This window comes from Capsicum annuum, chromosome 3 (assembly GCF_002878395.1).
Source record: "Capsicum annuum cultivar UCD-10X-F1 chromosome 3, UCD10Xv1.1, whole genome shotgun sequence".
NCBI classification, from domain to species: domain Eukaryota; kingdom Viridiplantae; phylum Streptophyta; class Magnoliopsida; order Solanales; family Solanaceae; genus Capsicum; species Capsicum annuum.
Genome location: NC_061113.1, coordinates 239,765,776 through 239,774,172, shown reverse-complemented (window position 1 = coordinate 239,774,172; position 8,397 = coordinate 239,765,776). Strand labels below are relative to the sequence as shown.

Sequence of the window (8,397 nt, the reverse complement as noted above, 5' to 3'; positions counted from 1 at the left end):
ACTAACAATGCACATACAATATTTTAAAATTAATTAATTATTGTTATAAAATAAAGAAAAAATATTAATATCAAACTTTATTTAACAGAGGATGATATGGAACAGTTTCAGTTTATTGAGGACATGACCCTAGATAGGAAGGTATAGAGGTCGCGGATACGGGTAGAAGGCTAGAGCGCGTGCGGGGGTTGTAGCAAGTAGTTAGAAGAGCTCATGTATATCCGAGTTAGTAATTCTAGGACTGTATCCATATGTATGAGCCCCTAGTCAAGAGGGTTTGGGGGTGGCTGGTGTCTCTAGTTTGTGAGTGTAGGCTACTACTAGGTGGGTGTCGTTTTTCGGATGCCCTATTTCGTATCTCTTATTTTCATATTGCGCTTATTTACCTTAGTTAGTATTGCTCTAATTTCTATTTTATTTTATTTCATTTTAGTATATCTTATTACTTTTATGCTATGACATCCATCATGTTTCATGTGACATTATGCTTTTATTTACTATTCTCTATCTTGAGCCGGGGGTCTATCGAAAACAGCCTCTCTACTTTCTTGGAAGTAGCGGTATGACCTGCGTACATTTTACTCTCCCCAGACCCTACATTGTGGAAATACACTGAATTTGTTGTTGTTGTTGTTGTTTAACAAAGGAGAGAACTAGAGAGAATTTTAGTTGTATATTTGTTACTACTTATGTATATATAAAATGTACAAATGGTACCTATTTATAGATACCATACTTAATTTCTAAGTTCACCAATCTTTTAGTTTCTAAGTACACCAATCTTGACTTCAAGTTGGTAAGTTGATCAAGTATGTATGAATTCAAATCCAAATTGAATACCAACTTTTAGTCTTCAAATCCAACTTGAATACCAATTTTGGTCTTCAAATCTAATTTGAATACCAACTATTATTTCTAAGAGAAATTTTAAAGGAAATAGGATGTACAATAACGGTTTGTAATACGTCTTGTTTGCTGCCTCATTAAAAACCTTATCAGAAAAATCCAGTGGGATAAAACCTTGGTTAAGGAAAAAAGAGTGCAGTGCGTATATACTCCTCCTGATAAGAATATCCCTTAATTTCTAGGAGACGACGCATCCCAATCTTGTATCTCAACTTCTCAAAGGTTAATGTTGGCAATGCTTTAGTGAACATATCTGCTAGATTATCGCTTAAACGAATTTGTTGAACATTTATTTCGCCTTTCTTTTCATGATCATGAGTGAAATTTTTTTTTGGTGAAATGTATTTTGTTCTGTCTCCTTTAATGTAACCTCTCTTAAATTGAGTTATACATACATCATTATCTTCATACAATGTAGTTGGAATATCTTTATTTGAAGGAAATTCGCACATTTCTTGAATATGTTGAGTCATTGATCTCAACCAAACACACTCTCGGTTCACTTTATGAATGGCAATGATTTCTGCATGATTTGAAGAAGTTGCAGCTAATGTTTGCTTCATTGAACGCCATGATATAGCTGTGCCACCATATGTAAATAAATAACCCATTTGAGATCGAGCGTTATGTGGATCAAATAAGTATCCTACATCTGCATAACCAATCATTTCTAACTTGGATTCATTTGAATAAAATAATCCCAAGTCAATAGTTGCCCGAAGATATTTGAGTATGTGCTTGACACCATTTCAATATCTTTTAGTTGGGGAAGAGTTGAATCTTGCCAATAAACTTAACGTAAAATAAATATCTGGTCGAGTATTATTGGCAAGATATATTAGTGCCCCGATCGCACTAAGATATGGAGTTTCATCACCAAGAAGTTTTTCATCTTTTCCTTGAGCTCAAAATGGATCTTGGTTTACATCAAGCGATCTCACAACCATTAGGGTACTCAATGGATGTGATTTATCCATGTAAAATCTCTTTAAAATCTTTTCAGTGTATGTTGATTGATGAACAAAAATTTCATTTGTCAAATGCTCAATCTGTAGGCCGAGACAAAATTTTGTCTTTTCTAGATCTTTCATTTCAAATTCTTTCTTCAAACACTCAACAACTTTTGAAAGCTCTTTGGGAGTGTCAATGATATTCAAATCATCAACATAAACAGCTATTATAGTAGATTCAGATTCAGACCTTCTTATAAAAACACAAGGACAAATCGGATCATTTTTGTACCCTTCTTTTAACAAATATTAACTAAGACGATTATACCACATCCGTCCTGATTGTTTCAATCCATATAAGGATTTCTGAAACTTTATTGAGCAAGTTTCTTGCGAATTTTTATATGTTTTAGATACTTTGAAGGCCTTTGGAATTTTCATAAAAATACTGTTGTCCAATGAGCCATACAAATAGGCCGTGACAACATCCATTAGGCGCATATCAAGCTTTTCATGAACTGCTAGATTTATTATATATCTAAAGGTAATTCCATCCATCACAGGAGAATATGTGTCTGCATAGTCAATGTCAGGTTTTTGCGAAAAACCTTGTGCCACAAGTCGTGCTTTATATCTTACGACTTCACCATTTTCATTTTGCTTTCACACAAAAACCTATTTATACTTCACTGGCTTGACACCTTCAGGTGTTCGAACTATTGATCCAAAAAATTCACGTTTTTCAAGTGAAGTTAATTCCGCTTGGATTGCATCCTTCCATTTTGGCCAATCATTTCTCTGTCTACATTCATTGACAAATATTGGTTCCAAATCCTCATCTTGTTGCATTATTTCAGTAGCAACATTATAAGCAAAAATATTGTCAACCACAATATTATTTTGATTCCATCTATTTCTCATCGAGACATAACTTATTGAGATTTTATTCTCATTAGTTTCAGGTATTTTAACCTCCTCAGTGGTCTTATCATTTATTAGATCTTGAGGCTCCTTTTGAGCGACTGTCATCATACCGTGATCATTTTGATCATCTATTTATTTATTTCGAGGATTTTTATCCTTGAAATCGATCGGTCTAAAACGTTTCAAACGTGGCTTAGATTCATTTGCATTGACCACTTGTCCTATCGGGACATCAACTCGAACTGGAATATTCATAGATGAAATATAAAATTTAGTAACCCTTTGAAGGTTAGTAAATACATCCAGTAGTTGATTTGCAACATTTTGCAAGTAAATCATCTTTTGAACCTCTTGCTCACATTGATTTGTTCGAGGATCCAAATGAGATTGTGATAATCCATTCCAATATATCCCATGTTTCAGCTGCTTATGTTCTCCCCCTAATGTTGGGTATACTGATTCATCAAAATGACAGTCGGCAAATCTTGCCGTAAATAAATCTCCTGTCATAGGTTCCAAATATTTTATAATGGAAGGAGATTCATACCCAAAATATATTCCCAATCTTCTTTGGGGTCCCATCTTTGTGCGTTATGGTAGAGCAATTGAAACATATACCGCACATCCAAAAATTCTAAGATGAGAAATATTTAGTTCTTAACCAAAAACCAACTGTAATGAGGAGAATTTATGATAACTGGTTGACCTTATACGCACAAGTGTTGCTGCATGCAAAATAGCATGTCCCCATGTTGAAACAGGAAGTTTTGTCCTCATTAACATCGATCTAGCTATCAATTGAAGACGTTTGATTAATGATTCTGCTAGACTATTTTGAGTGTGAACATGAGCAACCGGATGTTCAAATTTTATTCCAGTTGACATACAATAATCATTAAAGGACTGAGATATAAACTGATCAGCGTTATCAAGAGGAACAGTCTTTTATTGCATAATCTGGAAATCGTGCTCTTAACCTTATTATTGAGCCAACAATCTCGTAAAAGCCATATTGTGAGTTAATAATAAGCACACATGTGACCATCTTATAGATGCATCTATCAAGACCATATAATATTTGAAAGGTTCACACGAAGGGTGAATTGGTCCACATATATTACCCTGCATACGTTCTAGAAATGCAGGGGATTCAATCCTAACCTTAGTTGTTGATGGTTTAATAATCAACTTTCCTTAAGAATAAGCAGCACAATAGTATTCCTTTGATTAAAGAATCAGTATGCCCATGTGAATTTTCGATAATTCTGTGCATCATATTAAAATCGGGATGGCCCAATCGATCATGCCAAATGATAAAATCATTACGATCTGTAAATCTTTTATTTACTATGGTATATGATTCAACCATACAAATACTTGTATGATACAATCCAGAAGAAAGTGCAGGTAGTTTTTCATGCACAAATTTTTCTCTTATCTTTTATTGTAGTAATATGAAGACATTCAATCTTTCCTTCATTTGTAGTATCAATGTGATAGCCATTTTCGTGAATAACCTTGAAACTTAACAAGTTTCTTTGAGACTTACTACAATATAATGCATTATCAATGACCAATATTGTTTCCCCGGGTAGTAATAAGGGCGCTCTTCCAGAATCTTCAATTAACTTTGTACTATCGGATATTGTATTAATAGAAGCCATTTTCATAATCAAATTAGAGAAATATTTCTTTTCTCTTAATATAGTGTGAGTTGTAGCACTATCAAGGAGACACACATCTCCATTACTCATCTTGGATTCAGTTGAAGATTGAAAAATTTTATTATCTTCACAAAATAAAAATACATGATAAGGAAAGTGAACTTTCATAATCTTAAATAATTATTATTTTCTCTTGAAAAGTAAACACAACATAATGGAAAACATGCCAAAAAACAACATAATGAAAGAATATTATTTATTTCCCAATAACTTGATCAAGATTTAGTTTTGGCCACCAAAGAAGTCTTCAGGTTCCAAATGAGTTATATCATTAAGGACATCAAAATCATCTTCTTTCAAGATCAAGTTTGCCTCAACATTGTCAGCATATTTTTATGAAGGTCATGCCTCATCATCATTTTTGAAAGTTAAATGTGACTCCATTCGGGTATTAGATGAGGTCCCACCTTCATTTCTCTTTCTTTTGCAAGATTCTTGATGAAGCCTGGCAAAATGCTTAGGCACCCGACATTCATTTTTTCAGTGGTCTTTCATTCCACAGCGATGACAATTACCTCTTGAAGGATTGTTTTGGGGACCCATTTGGTTCTCCCTTCTTTGATTACCACCACCACGACGATTACTATATCGCCCCTTGCCATTGCCACGTCCACGCATATTATTATGACCTCGATCTTGCCGTCTTTCAGGCTGGCCATGCACTTGTACCACATTTGCTTCCGGTAGTGGCGCAGTTCCAGTGGAACGGTTTTCATGATTTTTCATCAAAAGGGCATTATGCTGCTTTAACTACTAGAAGGCATGAGATTAATTCAGAATACTTCTGAAAGCCCTTTTCACGGTATTACTGCTGCAACATCACATTTGAGGCATGAAAAGTAGTTAGTGTTTTTTCCATCATGTCCTCATCATTTATAGTTTCCTCACATAATCTCAATTGAGAAACAATCTTGATACAACAAAATTATATTCAACAATGGTTTTAAAGTCTTGAAACCATAAGTGCATCCACTCATAACGAGCTCTGGGCAGTACCGTGACCTTTAGATGGTCATACCTTCCTTTCAAATCAGTCCACAATTCAAGTGGATCTTTCACAGTAAGGTATTCAACCTTCAGTCCTTCATCCAGATGATGACGAAGGAAAACCATAGCCTTGGCCTTGTTCCGACTCGACGTTGCATTATCCGGGATAATAGTAGCACTAAGATCCTTAGCAGCTAGGTGAATCTCAGCATCGAGAACCCATGATAAGTAATTTTTCCCGGAGATGTCAAGTGTCACAAACTTAAGCTTCGACAAGTTTGACATGATGAAAACTATCATGAAAATAATGAAGTTAAGACAACAATACAATAACATGAAATATTTTTTCTTCATGTATAACTTTAACGTTAAAAATAAAACTTTGATAAAAGAAATTTAACAAACTACAATATTCAAGACAAGTAAGTTGAATATACCTAATGGATTTAAAATTTGAAAGAGGATAGAGGCATGCTGATAACGTGTTATAAAATAAAGACAAAATATTAATATCAAACTTTGTTTAACAAAGAAGAGAACTAGAGAGAATTTTAGTAGTATATTTGTTACTACTTCTTATGTATATATAAAATGTACAAATGGTGTCTATTTATAGATACCATACTTAGTTTTTAAGTACACCATCTTGACTTCAAGTTGGTAAGTTTGTTAAGTATGTATTCAAATTCAAATTGAATACCACCATTTAGTCTTCAAATCCGACTTGAATACCAACTTTGGTCTTCAAATCCAATTTGAATACCAACTATTATTTCTAATATTTAGTATATGAACATCCACCAAATACATTATTTACAATAATTATCATATTGTGTATTTAGTTGACTCTATTCATTTGCTTAGGTGATCACGAACCTGAGCTAATCACGTGTTTTAAGTTTTGAGAGGCGCAATCTTACTGATACGCCATCGAGTGCCAATTTATGTACAACAAATACTTGGGGTGCTTTCACCATTATTTTAAATTAGAAAATTCATCATCATATTGATGTAATATTTTATGAATATATAAATTAATTCTAAATATTATATCTATCTAATTCAATTTAAATTCAAAAAATAGTCAAACTAACTCTCTAAAAGCAAAACATGACAAATAAATTAAGACAGAGAAAACATTGTATTATATTTTTCTGAGAAGAATATTATACCATTTGATTTAAAATGATGAACATTGATTTATCACATCTAGTGGTCATCAGAAACATTTCAATTTTGTGGAAAGGTGCAGATTTATTTCCAAAAACTGCGTCTTGAATATTTTTCATACATTTCCTTACAAAGTGATTTCAAACAAAAAGTTGGGATAGGCTGGGGATTAAAGGAAAAGACAGAGATTTGATTCGCTTTCCCAATATCAGTGAGAAGGTCTTTCCCAAATCTGTCACTCTATATCTATATATTATTAAAAGGAGAGGACAAAGCCTCTACATCGATCCAAATGGCAATCTTTAAGATTGACACATGTATTTTTATAAGAAAAATCTATATATTATTAAAAGGAGAGGGCAAAGCCTCTACATCAACCCAAATGACAGTCTTTAAGATTGATACATGTATTTTTATAGGAAAAAGTTAGTTAATTAGTTAAGAATTGGTTAGTATTCATTTTTATCCTTTACAGTTTTTTTTCAAATTCAAATTTACAGTTTCTTTAATTGTTAATTAAGTTTTACACAATAAAAAGACTTAAAAAAATAGGAATTTTGAAATTGAAACTATTCCACTAATTAATCCAAATCGTATTTATGAGTTGAGGTTTTTGAGTTTAAAACAGATTGCAACTTCTACTTATGGTTCTACAACAATTTCAACTTTCCTGTTTTCTTTTTTTATATTATATACATATTCCTTTCTATAACTATTAACCAAATAATTATTTTCAACCATTTTTATGTTCTTAAATTTGGATCAAATGTGATTATCAAATATCTTTGAATAAGAACTATGGTCATAAACTTATTGTTGCATACGAATCTGACGAATTTACTCGGCAATTTATTCGGTGACTTCACATCTTTCAGGTAACAATTTAATTTTTTCTCTAATATATTTTGAATCTAACTCTTAATCTCTTATCTTCAATTTCATACCAAGGAAGAAAATTCTCAATATACACGTATTAAAGTAGTGTTTCAACTACGTAGATTTTAGAAACTATGCGTTTATATGTTTTTTTTACCGTTTACAAGTAAATATTTCAGTACTCAAATCATTATTTACATGTCTTTGTGCACTTTATTTTTTAAGCATTAATTTGATAATTGAAATTCTTAGGTTTTATCAAGTAAAACTAATTGAAATGGAGTAGTGATAAAAGAAGAAAATGAATTTGCGCGATATTATTGAAAGATTATAATAATTTTGAAATTATCGTTGTTATTTTAGGAATTAGGAATTATGAATGAGAAGGTTTGGAAAGGGAAAGGAATAATATAGCATTATTTTTGACTATTTATTACATCTTATCTATTTATAAATCTATTTTATTTTCTTATGTGTATGATATCTTAATGTTATATGTTTTATACATGAGAGAAGTAACAGAGAACGAGTTAAGTTAAATCACAACACAATGTAATAATACTAATGTATAAATAAAAAATAAAGAACAATAAAGAAAAAATAGAAACAAAAGAACAGCATGAAACAATAGAAGAACAAAACTTACTTAAAATTAAGATGAAAAAGATAAACACCATATTATTGATAAGCGCAATTTAAACTCAAAGTTGATTAACTATCATTATTTTAAGCCTATACTGGATTAAACAAAGAGGACAATGTGACTTAAGGCCCGTTTGGATAAGCTGAAAAAAAGTGGCTGAAAAGTGTTGAACTTATTTTAAAAATAAGCAGTTAAATACTTGAATAAAAGTGCTGAA

At 31.9% G+C, this 8,397-nt stretch overlaps 1 long non-coding RNA gene across 1 annotated transcript; it reads right to left on the bottom strand.

Annotated features, from left to right (window-relative positions):
* Positions 1 to 4,545: 4,545 nt before the first annotated feature.
* Positions 4,546 to 6,131, bottom strand: LOC107866045. The gene is made up of 2 exons (XR_001672760.2): positions 5,929 to 6,131; positions 4,546 to 5,784 (listed from the first exon to the last, which is right to left on the bottom strand). It is a non-coding gene; the product is annotated as an uncharacterized LOC107866045 (long non-coding RNA).
* Positions 6,132 to 8,397: the final 2,266 nt, after the last annotated feature.